Source organism: Otolemur garnettii, unplaced genomic scaffold, assembly GCF_000181295.1.
Source record: "Otolemur garnettii isolate 467f Iridium unplaced genomic scaffold, OtoGar3 scaffold00125, whole genome shotgun sequence".
Taxonomy (NCBI): Eukaryota; Metazoa; Chordata; class Mammalia; order Primates; family Galagidae; genus Otolemur; species Otolemur garnettii.
This window is the reverse complement of record NW_003852520.1, coordinates 636,432-641,153: the sequence shown is the minus strand read 5'-3', so window position 1 is coordinate 641,153 and position 4,722 is coordinate 636,432.

Below are 4,722 nucleotides of genomic sequence, written 5' to 3'. Positions count from 1 at the left end.
GCCTTAGCCACCTGAGCCACAGGGGCCGAGCCAATTTAATCATTTATAACAATAAATGCAGAAGCTGAGCCGGGCAATATTTATGTTTGCCAGTTTGTGAGTTTCTTCCCATCCCTCAAAGAAAACCAAAGATGAGAAGGTTGTTACTGTGCAAGCTTGTTATTGCTACAAGGAAGGGGTCTGAGTGACACTTATTTACAAATTGATCTGCCTAGAATTCCTTGATTCCCTTTCAATGTCTACTCCTACAAATGCTCAGCTCACAGCTCACCTGCAAAATTTCTTCTACACCTGAGCTGTTGGGAAAAATTAATCATCCACCCTGCCAGGCTACCATACTTACCACTTAGGGCACTGGCACCTGTGACTTTGTTTCAGTAGTTCTTTTTGTTTCTTTGCTTTGTTGAGATTTTAGTTTTTTGTATTGTTTTGTTTTGTTGTTTGAGACAGAGTCTGACTGTTGTCCTGGATAGAGTGCTGTGATATACATAGCTCACAGCAACCTCAAACTCCTGGGCTCAAACAATCCTCCTGTCTCAGCCTCCTGGGATCACAGGCATGGGCTATCGGGCCTGGCCCTAATATAAGAGTTTTAATTAAATTGTTGTCGTGCTTACCTTACAATGTTCATGTAAGTATTGTCCACTGCTGAGGAATATATCATAGTGTCAGGGGGCTCTGAAGACCCAGCCCCAGCTGGGGCTCTCTCTGGGTGCCACCAGAAAGTGGTCCCCAGAATCCCAAAGCACTTTCCTCAGCCAACCCAGAAAGAGGAAATTAAGAAGTCAAGAGGCAGCAGTGGACATGACATAAGAAAAGGAAGTTACATAGCGGTGGCAGATGAAAAGTTTTACAGTCTAGAACACACTTAAATTTATAAACCAACAGAACGCACTGACTTTCTAAACAGGCAGAACGGACTTGAGAGGGAGGTGTGGGTCTCTTCCTCAGAATGAGGACGCCCCCCGCCCCCACCTTCCCCCGGATTCATTCCTCAATTCCTAACTCGGCTCCAACCACTTCTAATGTTTATGCATTTCTTTCACCTACGGTTTTGATCCAGCTGACTCCATAGTATTCTTAGCTAACTTCTTCTTTGAAAAGTCTCCAAGATACTGATGGGGCTAAGTGATTGATCGTGGGATGCTGACTGACTTCTTCTTTAAAAAGTTCCTATTGACCAGGAGTTGAGCAGTGCCTGGATTTCCAAACTTTCTAGTCACATTCTTGCCTGGTTCTGCTTTTGTGGTGGCGGAGAATTGTCCATCTTCCCTGTCCGCTGCTGTCCCAGACAAGCAGCTGTCTCTCTCCTCTGCCTGAGCGACTGTCCGCTTTTCTTTTCCTTCTTATCCTGTTCCCTACCTGCCCCTAACAATAGCATATTATGATATTTCCCTTTTTAAAACAATAATTTTAGTAATATAGTAGAACCTCCACAGCTGACCACCTGCCTGCACTGAGCGCCTCCCCCTGCTGGCCTAACTGCCAGAGACTGGACATGGAGACTGGACCTGCGCCACACGTGCGCATCGCCACGGGGGGCTCGTTCCTTCTGTTGCCCACCTCCATATGCGACCGGTTTGTTACAGTCCCTGGGGTGGTCAGGACACAGGTGCTACTGTAATTGTCCTGTTTTTCTGTTTGATTTCTTTTCTATGCCCTTGTCACTGTTGACTCTTTTCCTCTCTCAGAGCTGTAAAAGTCCCGCCCATGTATCAGGCGATCTGTATGTACACTGAACACATGAGTTTCATAGGTTTCCCCTTCCTTTAAAAACAGCCTTCCTGGAGGCCTCACTGGTCTTGCTCCATCTGTGCCTGGCCGCTCTCTAGGCCTGGGGGTTGGCCCCTTCTCTTCTCTCCTAGGCACGATTCTCTCTTGTTGGATTTCATGTGCCTCCTTCTGGGTTTGCCCCTTGTTTCCGTGACTAGCTTCCTCCAGCAGTTCCCTAAGGTCTGCTACTTAGGGCACTACTGGAGAGAGTGCAGTGGGCTTGCATATCTAAAACGCTTTATCTTGCTTTATACGTGAGTGGTAGTTTATGGAGAATTCAAGACTGGGATCCATTTTGCTTTCTTTTGTTTTGTTTGAGACAGAGTCTCACTGTTACCCTCAGTAGAGTCCTGTGACATCATCACAGCTCACAGCGACCTCAAACTCCTGGGCTCAAGTGATTCTCTTGCCTCAGCCTCCCAAGTAGCTGGGACTACAGGTGCCCACCACAATAACGACTAGTTTTTCTATTTTTAGTAGAGATGGGGTCTCATTTGCTAAAGTTGGTCCCAAACTCCAAGCTAGGATTATAGGTGTGAGTCACTGCAGTGGGCTAGGAATCCTTTTTTTTTGAGACAAACTCTCAAACTGTCACCCTGGGTAGAGTGCTGTGATGTCACAGCTCACAGCAACCTCCAACTCCTGGGCTCAAGCGATTCTCTTGCCTCCGCCTCCCAAGTAGCTGGGATTACAGGTGCCCACCACAATGCCTGTCTATTTTTTGGTTGTAGTTGTCATTGCTGTTTGATAGGCCTGGGCTGGATCCGAACTTGCCAGCTCCGATGTATGTGGCTGACACCCTAGCCTCTTGAGCTATAGGCATTGAGCCTGGGAATCCATTGTGATAACAGTTTTAGAGTCCTTGTTTCATATCTAGTATTTATATAAGAATAATAGTTGTTAATGCCATTCTGTTCTCTTTCCTACATGATCTGTTTTGTTTCTCTAAAATACTTAAGGATTTCTAGTACTTTACAATTAGTTCTCCTAAATTCTATTATTATTTTTCTGACTATTATTTTCAGTTTTTCTCTGTTCTCTTCCTGAAATTCCTTTAGTTGGGTGCTAAATTTCCTTTGTCAATTTTATAGTATTTTTAATCATTTCTTTCCTCTTTTCTACACTGAGAGATATTCTTAACATATCTTATGACCCTCCTATCAAATATTCTATTTCTGCAATCACGTTTTCAATATTACAAATGTTTCTAATTTCTGAATGTTTCCTTTTTTTTGGCTGGGGCTGGGTTTGAACCCACCACCTTTGGCATATGGGGTGGTGCCCTACTCCTTTGAGCCACAGGTGCTGCCCTGAATGGCCCCTTTTAACAGTATCTTATTCTTGTTTCAAAGATTGCAATATTTGAACATTTCTTTTTTTTTCTTATAGTTCTATGTTTTTATAGTGTTAAAACATTCATATTTTACTCTTAGAAAGATTCACCTGTACCCTTGTAAGATAAATCACAGAAGTGATCCCTCCAATCCCCTTCCCTACACCCATTCCCCTCCTCCCTGTATTCTTAGGCTGTTATTAGGTTATAGCTTTCATATGAAAGCTGTAAATTAATTTCATAATAGGGCTGTGTACATTGGATACTTTTTCTTCCATTCTTGTGATACTTTGCTAAGAAGAACATTTTCCAGCTCCATCCATGTGAACATGAAGGACATAAAGTCTCCATCTGTCTTAATGGCTGCCTAGTATTCCATGGTGTACATATACTACAGTTTGTTGATCCATTCGTGGGTTGATGGGCACTTAGGCTTCTTCCATGACCTGGCAATTATGAATTGGGCTGCAATAAACATTCTGCTACAAATATCTTTGTTGTAATGTGATTTTTGGTCTTCTGGGTATATACCTAATAAAGGAATTGCAGGGTCAAATGGCAGGTCTATTTTTAGTTCTTGAATATTTCTTATAAATTTATCTGTATATATATATGTTTTCTTATAAATCTATCTATCTATATGTGTGTGTGTGTGTGTGTGTATATATATATATATATATGTTTTTTTGAGACTGAGTCTCACTCTGTTGCCCTGGGTAGAGTGCTGTGATATCATCTAGTTCACAGCAATCTCAGCCTCCTTGGGCTCAAGCAATCTGATTGTCTCAGCCTCCTCAGTAGCTGGGACTATAGGTCCCCACTGCAATGCCCAGCTAATTTTTCTATTTTTAGTAGAGACTGGGTTTGGCTCTTGCTCAGGCTGGTCAGGAACTCCTGAGCTCAGGCAATCCACCTGCCTTGGCCTCCCAGAGTGAGCCACTGAGCCTGGCCTAAAAATTTATTTTTGTAAAGGTTTGGGATTTTTTTCTAACTCTTCTATTAGAATTTTTCTTGTAATATCTAGTCCCTTTTGGGTGGTCTCTTGATATTTAAAAATGAGTCAATAAAATGTCCGTTGGAAGTTTTGTGTGTGGGCAGATTGATTTGGTAGGGGTCTTGCCCTCTCTCCCCAAATGCTTTTCTCTTGGGAAGCCATTGTCTCCAGTGACAAACACTCGATCTCCCTAAGAATGGGGTGCTATTCACCTGTCAGCCAGTGTCTACCGCCAATGGCTGGAGACCTCAAATTTTTCAACATATAGACTTCTACTAACTCCCCATGTCTTTCTGGTTCAACCTCTCCAGATAGTAAATGTACTTTATTTGCTGCAAGCATGAGTATATTGTCAGAATTTATTAAAGGAAACAGAAGGCACTCTAGATATTTTTAGCAGAAAAAGATTTAATTCAAGTAATTAGGAGCTTCCAAGTTCACTGGAAGACCCAAGAAGAAGGCCAGCCTAGATCTCAAGGAGGCTGAGTCAAGAAACGCATTGAAGGCCCTGTGTTCCAGGCTCCAGCCCATGGCCACGTGGCAGCTGCACCCCACACCCTCCAGGCTAGAGCCCAGCTGTAGCACAACACTTATCAGAAGCACAGGAAGATGGCCTCTGCCT